We start from the raw sequence: 9,038 nt of genomic DNA, 5'->3' as shown, positions 1-9,038 counted from the left end.
CAAAAGCAGAGATCCATAATGCATTGAGGTGTCTTGGGAAGACAAACACCATAACTCCCAACAATCCCCCTTTCTTTTTCTTCTTCCCTGTTGTGGTTTTCGACAGGAGAGAGTCAATTTTTTGCACACTTTTCTAATCTGGGTCACCCACGGCGATGGGATGAGGGGAAGCTTTATAATGAGTGGCTGAGGTCACTTGGCTTGTTCAGCTGAAAGGAGACTGAGGGGAAAATTCTTTGTGGTCTACAGCTTCCTCATGAGGGTAAAAAAGAGGGGTGGGCACTGATCTCTTCTCTCTGGTCACCAGCATTAGGACACAAGGGAATGGCATGAAGCTGTATCAGGGCAAGTTTAGGTTAGATATTAGGAAGAGGTTTTTCACCCAGAGCGTTGTTAGGCACTGGAACAGGCTCCCCAGGGAAGTGGTCACAGCACCAAGCCTGACAGAGATCAAGAAGTGCTTGGATAATGCTTTCAGGACCATGCTGATTCTTCATGTGATCCTCTGCAGGGCCAGGAGCTGGACTTTTGATGACCCTTGTGGGTCCCTACCAATTTAGGATATTCCACGATTCTATGCTTGCAGTTCTCCAGAGATCTTAGTGATCTGCAGTATGAATCAGAGGGAAGAGCAAGCCAATAAATGAAAAGAGGAATAGTATCACAAAGGATTCCAAACCCTCAACTTTCAGTATAGACTCACTCCCATATCTTATAAAAAAATACTGTAGAAAAAATTTTTTTTTGTTATTTTGCTTATTATGTTTCTCTTGCTGCAGGTGTGGGAAGCCATTCCTTTGTTCTTCATTCTTCTTTCTCTTTGCGGCTCCAAATCTGTGTGACTGGTCTGACACTTGGTTTCAAGCAGTCATCACCATTTTCAAATGTGATGTTTCCAACTGGGAGAGCAGCTTTCCTCACTCCACAATTCTGCATCATCCCTCATGCCAGATATAGGAATATTGGCCATCTCTTCTTTCATGGGCAGCTGCATAATGGAGGGAAGGAAAAGTAGAAGCATTGATAAAAAAGTGTATTTATACCTTCATTTGACTTTTCCATTACTGGGAATCAGTAATGAAGAACAGAATTCAGCAATACATGATTAAGAAGATACCATAAAACTAGTTCGATTTGGACAACTGACGTGGTTATCCTTAAGTCCTGGTACGGATGACTGCTCTACTGATTTCACATGTGAAAGTATTGTTTTCAGTAATATCATTCAGCCCATGATATTCAGTTATCAATAAGATAAAGACTGATTTTGTTTGAATTAATGTTTGCAGAAGACTAAGATCCTATAAATATGTGAATGTGTTTGAACTGCTGCTTGACATACAAGGCCTTGGCAATTTCTTCTACTGGAATTCTCTTAAACAATCTTTATTCCTATAATCCAAGAAATATGGTAGTCCAGTAATGTAGAAAACAGATCATCAGTTACATCAATACTTTCAGTCTATAATTGATACAACAAATATTCAGCAAGAAATTCACTCATATCCAGAGATTTTGTAAACTCTTGAGAGATCCCAACTTGAAATCAGTACATAAATAAGAAGTTAAACCTGTCTTTAAATGATTCATAATAGAGAAAGGACAAAAGTTAATTTTTAAGGTTTCCAAGAGGAATTATAATAGAACACAAAATTTTGCCTGGATGTTTTCCTTATATCCAGCTGGTTGGTTTCCAATTGTTGAGTGTTTTTGTATGAAAATAAGTTAGACTACCAAGAAAGAACAAACACAGCTACCATCTTTCAATGCTCAAAAGTAAAAAAAAAGAATGTCTCTATTTTTATGTATCATTTTTTGATGAAAATGTTTCCTACCAAAATTGAGAGGTGATTTTAGTCAAACAGTGCAGTTAACCAAAACTGAAAGGGAGAAAAAGAAATAGGAACTGCTATTAGTATTTTCATTTTCCTCTGCCTGTTTTTATTTCACATGCCCAGATTACTTTAGGCACTTGTACTTGTCTTGTGCCTCAATATAATCCTTCAATGGATTACTGTGCAATGCTAGGCACAACCCCATTTTCACAGTTTCATAAATACATTCAAATATAAAAGGCACTTTTCATTTAAGTGGAATTAATATTCCACTGGAAGCCATTATATACTTCCTATAGCGCACAAAAATGAGAGGCTGTAGTACTTTTGAAATGGAAGGCACCTTTATTGATAGATTAATTTGTCTTGTGAGGATATCCTAAAAAGTCTGACATACTGAAAATTCTTAAAAATGTATTTCTACCTGTTAACTATTAAGTAATAAACAGGAAGTCCAGTCAGATAAATCTATATAGGACAGAAAGATCTATATAGGACAGCTACGTCAAATACAGTTCTTTTTTTTTTTGCTTGCAGCTATACTGGGTATTTATATGCAGAAATGAAATTCTACTGAATTTAATAGAGTTATTTTAGATTCAGAGTGACATAGAGTTGAATTTGGCTTAGAGAAGGCATATACATTTTGCACCAGTAGCATGGTCTTATAATGGAATGATGATCGAGATGTGAGGCATTGATAATCTTTAATTTTGCAAAAGAATATTCATAAAAGCTGCTCCAGTGGCATCATAATTCATTCATAACTTTGTTCATCTTGCAGCTGACAGTGCAACACAGGCAACAGTTTAATACTGGAGAAGGTCAAGGACAAGAACAAGACCAAATATTGGCATATCTATCAAGCATTCACGTTTGAAATAAGTGCTGGGATTAGTCAGTAGAGAGACACATTCAATTACGTGTGAGAATCGTTCAGAGATCACTGTTAGCATTATTAGCATCTGGCATTGTTCACTGTCCTTTTAGTTTTCTTTTACGTGATGTGTTACAGCACTATTCTGAAGGACAATATAAGAAACTCCAAACAAAATTGACTTTTTTTTCACTTACTTGCCTTCACTATGAAATAGGGGGAATAAAATACATAACCTTTGGGAGATATGGGAATAACATTGCCTGCCCTGATGAGGGCTGAGTTATCAGGCATCTCTAAAGAACAAATGGACCCATAATATCATTATTCTCTGGAAAATCCCATTGCACCTTGGTCAGTATTCTTACTGCAAAGTTTCTTATTAATTTTAAAGCTTGTGAGAGACTATATGTTTGCAGGCAAACACTTTGTATTTTTAGGTACTTTCCAGAATTTCTCTAGGTTATTGAGACCTCTTGCGTTAGTATCTACATTGTGCAGCTTTTTACTCTGGACCAAATCTGTGAATTCATTTACATTGTTCTACTTGAAAATTCTTTGGAACTAATTGCAATACTGAGCTGAATAAGAAGTATTTATTTTGTAGATCCATGTAATTTTCTGCATAGTTAAAAATGATCTGATGTCCATGATGCCAATGTGTAAGTGGTAAACAAACATGCTTAGAGATAAACATGGTGATGTTTACACAGGCTTTCTGAATACCGTAAGTAAATCTCCAAAGTATGAGTGCCCTCAGTTTAATGATAACAAACATAGAGTACTGATAAATAAATTTTAATTTAAAAACTCAAGCAAGCAAAATCTATAGCATGGGAATAATTCTTAAAGAATGTCTTCATTCATGTTATTAGAGAAAGTTAAAACTGAGTGTGATGCTACTTCTGAAAGTAGACACTATTTAGAAAATTCTTTGAAGTGTGATATTTGATTCGAGCCTACATCAGTTTTGGAAAGACGTTCTCAATATGTTCTGTAAGTACCTGAGGATGCACCAATGACTTAGGATAGTGTTAGCAAGCACACAAACACACAACAGAAAGAAATGCAGAATTTTTATTGCAAGAGTGATCACAACCTCACAGGAGAACTGCACCTTCTCCTGTGACTAGTCTTGCGTAGGGTAACTAAGACATCTGCTGTTAGTGCACTGCCTAATTAGATGTATTTTGGAGCCCTTAACTTGAGGAATTACTGACATAACTGATCATAACAGAGCAGATCAAAGAATAAGTGCAATAAAAACCAGTTAACTTTCACTCATAAGTTATACACATTTTGAAATAATAATTTAAAGAGATCTTAATTCTACTCTTGTCCCAATAAGATTTCTACCATATATCAGGGACTGGGCAAAGAGAAGACAAACTCTTAGTGGAACCAGCAGTTGTTTGCTGTTGGGAGATAGCTAATTAGAGCGAGGAATTGCGATCTGAAAGAGTGAAATGATGGCCGCATGAAAAATGGAATTTTTTCATTTTAACATAGGGGAAATTCTTTGTCTATTTATAGATATAGCTAAGCATCTTTAGAAACTAAAATTAAAATTTGTTGTTTTGAAATATCTTGAATGCTAGAAAGCATTCAAACATTTTATTGCTAAAAAAATAAACTAGTCTATTTTAACTTTTTTCTTAAATAAACAAGATTAATTGCCCTGACTGCCCAAGTCTCTGTGTGATATGCTGAGTTTCAGGCACAAGAAATCTGAAAGCCCTTACAGCTCCCAAATCTCAGATCCCTTTCTCCTTGAAATGAACTCTGGCTTAACACAAAGCTCCTTTGTTCCTAGAACTCTTAACAATCAGGCAAATTTGAAGCAGCAAAAAATTCTTTTTTTGACATAAATTAAAAAAAAACCTCTGCATTTTCTAGTGGTAGAAAACATGTAAAAACTTCATGGCTGCCTTTAGCAGGTAGTTTGATGCTTTATATGTAACTGACTAATTTGAGAATTCATTCAAAATACGGGAAAAAATAAAGTGGGTTTCCCATAGATGCTGTTCCATGTTGTTATTGGGCAGTTATGCCCATCTAACATATGATAGAAGACAAAATCAGTGATTTCATACTCTCAGCTTCTGGTTCTATTCTTGTAGACAAATACATTTTATATGTTTTGTAGAAACTGACAGAAATAAGAAGGGTATGCAGTTAGAAGTCTAGTGGTCAGCATCTAACATTATATATGAATAGAAATTCACTATGAAAAACCCAATGAGATTATTCCAGTTACATTATAAATATGGAGTCATCTGATTTTCTGATCTCTTTAAACTCTTCTCTTATGCGGTGAATAACATATGTAAATATTTTCCAATAGACAATGCTAGCTGCTGACACTACAGTGTACATATCATAACCTCAAAGTAATTATGGCTGGATATGTGGTTATCATTTTGCTGTCTCCTTGTCTGTCTCATTCCAGTTTTGTATATCTCTCTATACTCCTATCTGATTATACTTTCACTCTCCAAATATCTCAATGTCATTTTTTTCTCTCTTCCTGATGCACAGTCTGCATTCTAAACATCTGAGACTGCAAGTGAAGAGATCTTGCTGCTTTCACATGGATTTTCTTGTTTTTTCTTGAATTTATATTTCAGTCTTGATAGAAAGTCTAAATGAAAGGAAATGTGAGGTCAAAGAAATTAAGACAATCATGGAATCAACAAGAATATCAACATATGATCATTTCAACCGGTAATGTAATAAGGAGCTTGCAAGCAGAGAAAGACGTAATTATAGTACCAAAAATCCTATAAGAAGAGATCAGTATTTTCATAAGAGATTGAAGTACAAAAACGAAAAGAGAAGCAATTTATATTGTAAGGAGTGGGAGCTAGAAAGGCAAGGTAATGCTGACTGCATGTGTCTGAATGCATGAAAGCATCTGCACTCAGCTAGACAGCAAGAAGTGATATTGAGAGCTTTGAACTCTATTGCATCTCTCAGTTTGTAGGAATTCCTATGGTATATCAGATCTTTCATTTGTTTGCCTGAGTGTCTTGTCTAAAAGTTGCCCATACTGTCTCTTCTGAGAGAAGTTATGCACAGAACACACAGCAGACTATGTTACCTCAGTCTTAGGTCTTTTCTCAATTATCAGAGTTGTCTGTAAGTCCTGAAGCACAGGAGTTAAAATGCATTCTTAAAGTGGTAGGAAAAATCTCACACTGTGCAATTTATATACACTGAGTCTGGAAATTTCTTGACCTCAAAAACTGTAGCAATAAGTTAGTAAATGTTAGTAAATGTTGCTTTCCTGTAGAACCTTTTTTTTGAGCAAGTATTCAATTTTTTTCTTGCATCCCTTTTCATTAGTCAAATGACATCAATTTCCCTAGTGTTTCTAAAGGTGCTGCTAAGTTATGCAAGGGTTTTCATTATGCCATAATAAAAAACTGAAACAAGATCTACAGATGGAGTTAAAATCTACTATAAATTGAATGGGAAACACAGTCATACTTTGTGACAGACAAGCCAGATCTGAAAAAGCTGTATGGAGCCCATAGGCTTTTTTGCTCTACTCTACTCTACTGAAATATGAAACTGAACAACATCTTCTTTTATTTAATTTTTCCCCTGCTCAGTTACACTGGTAAATATAATAAAATACGTTAATTTTTTTCCTGAAAATCTTGACTTGACACTGCCCCAGAAAGACAGCATAACATATACTTCACCTTTTCCATTGTCTCTCTTAGGATTTGTGTTAAGTTAATGTGCAAGTTATTTACTGATGATGGCTGCTTAATTTTGTTACTACTTTTTGGACATTTTAAAATAATTTTTTGGAAACATAAATACGTCTCCATCTACCCCTGTTTTTCTTTATCTACCATTTTTCTGTTAATTCATATTAAAGGCCTACATCTTTTCACTAGTCCCTGCCTACATATACAAACACATTATCTTATTGAACATCAGGAGCCATGTCATTAATTGCTGTTCGACTCAGATCTTCATCAAAAACTTAAGAGAAAAAGATGTTTTGTCACAGGCCAAATATTTCTTTAAATTTATATCTGAAACTTTGCTGTATACTTTAAATTGCAACATCTAACTCCACTGTAAGGTTCAGAAATTTATAAATTAACATTCTTTCCAAAGCTCTTGTAAGTTTTTGAGAATTAAATTTATGGTTCATGAACTCTCTTTTCTAATTAATTTACTTATTTTGGCAACCTCTATGAAGTCTAGGCCTGCTGTCTCTCAGATCAATATATTCGTCCCCTTTGTCTCCAGGGCCCTAAATGTTTTGATGGTTTATCTGAAATCAGTTCACTGCTTTTCCTTTAACCTTAGAACTATTCTCTGTAAATATTTCAGCAGCAATGCCTTAAAAGAAAATGGACAAAAATTGAAAATACATTTCTTCAGTATTCAAAACCACTGCTTTCTTTGTGAGTTTTAAATTACATTAGAAGTAACAAATTTTACTTTTTTGGAATGATTCAATAGACCATGGGAGCAATTAAAAAAAACAAAAAACCCTTTAAAAACTTAAATATTGTACTGCTTATCTAACTTTTCGTGTACGTCCTCAGTCATTTTTATCTGGACTCTTAAGAAAATACACATTGAAACAAAAGTACTTTGGTGTGATAGCACACAACTCTATCTCCAATATATGAACTCTGTAAGGAGTTTTAATATTATTTTTTATTTAACAATGAAAAGATATATATAGCATAGCTGGCATCACATGAAAATTAATTCTGAGATTATAAGGGACTCTGTCCTACTAAAGATATGTTGCACTCAATTTTGTACAGGTAATAGTCCTTAAAGTTATATAGTTGATATTGTGCTCATCACCAATTATTTACACCAGATTGCTCTTTGTTAATTCTAGGTCAGATGATGCTATGGGTAAATAACTCCCATGAAGTCATATGTCATCCAGTGACATTCAGGTTCTAAACCTATTGGTAGTGAGGAAAGTTTTCTTCAGTCTCTCTTTGTATAGTCCTGTTAACCATGATTTTCTGGTTCTTTTGGAGCTGTCTGCTCTATTGTTTTGAAATGTTAGGTCTTACCCATTTTTCACAAAGTTATTGGTTCTATTTCATTCTATTCCTATGAGCAGATTTGATGTTTAAATCAGTTGTGAGGGATAATAATAATGATCTAAAGATACAGTGATTCCAGCCTCTGAATTTGTAGAGTCTAAAATCTGGTACAGAAGCATGGGCAGCAGGATTATCTGTATAACCCCAAACCTGTAGCTGAATGGACTGTCCTTGCACACACTGAGAGGGAAAAGGCAAGGGCTGCCTGTCAGTCAGAACAATGCTAGTTATTAAGGACTAGATTTGCCTCTTAGGATATGCCTTTGAGATGCTATTACTGCAAGTTTTAGGCCAAATCTCCTTATTATTCAGGTTCAAGGATGTTATACAGATTTTTATTTGCTTTAAACCTTCTATTGAGTGTCTCTAGCAAAGTTTTGGTTGTAAGGGGGCCTTAGGGGTGCCCCCTGAGAGAAGTAGATAGGGATCCCCCATGTGGGAGACAACCATACCTAGACAACTCCAACAGACCCACCACAGGGCACAGTTAAGCCTCTTGGCCAAGGTGGTGGTACAGATAGGAAAATATGTTCAAGAAAGGGCAAAACCACTGCACAGCTGTGAGAGGGAGAAGTGAGTAAAATGTGAGAGGAGCAATGCTGTAGACACCAAGGTAAGAGAAAAAGGAGGGGCAGGAGGTGTTCCATGCACTGGAGCAGAAATTCCTCTGCAGCCACTGGAGAAAATAATAGAGAAGCTCTTGTCCCCCTGCAGCACATGGATGACCATTGTGGAGAAGATACCTGCAGAGCAGCCTTGGAGGACTCCACACTGGAGCACGTGGAAATGCCCTGAGTGAATTTGCATCCCCTGAAGAGTCCATGCTGCAGCAGGCTCCTGGTAGGAGCAGTGGCCTGTGCAGAGGAACACATGCAGGAACCACTTGCTGGCAGGAAATTCAGCTTGTGGAGCACCAACACTGGAGTGGTCTGTTCCTGAAGGACTACACTCCACTGAGAGGATCTGTGCTGGGGCAGCATGTGGAAGGTAGAAGTTTTGGGAATGATGAAGTGAACTGGGGCCTTGGAATAAGAGGGGGGCAGAAAGGTCATTTAGTTCAGTAGTTCAATACTATTCTAATTTTTTTTTCCTTTCAATAAATTAAATTCAATTTCCCCAAGTCAAGTTTGTTTTCCAGTGATGGTGAGTTATCTCCCTATCATTATCTCTGTCCACTAACTTTTCTATCTTATTTTCTCCTCCTGCTCTGCTGAAGAGGGACAGTGAGAA

At 36.1% G+C, this 9,038-nt stretch overlaps 1 long non-coding RNA gene across 1 annotated transcript in view; it reads right to left on the bottom strand.

Moving 5' to 3' along the window:
• Nucleotides 1-383: 383 nt before the first annotated feature.
• LOC108449037 overlaps nucleotides 384-9,038 on the bottom strand; it is a 113,900-nt gene continuing 105,245 nt past the window's right edge. Inside the window, exon 4 of the long non-coding RNA XR_001865136.1 lies at nucleotides 384-988. This is a non-coding gene — a long non-coding RNA (uncharacterized LOC108449037). The remainder of the gene's footprint in view (nucleotides 989-9,038) is intronic.

The sequence above is a fragment of the Corvus brachyrhynchos genome, unplaced genomic scaffold, assembly GCF_000691975.1.
Source record: "Corvus brachyrhynchos isolate BGI_N302 unplaced genomic scaffold, ASM69197v1 scaffold29, whole genome shotgun sequence".
Classification (NCBI taxonomy): domain Eukaryota; kingdom Metazoa; phylum Chordata; class Aves; order Passeriformes; family Corvidae; genus Corvus; species Corvus brachyrhynchos.
Note: the sequence above shows the minus strand (reverse complement) of the source record. Positions and strands in the feature narration are given on the sequence as shown.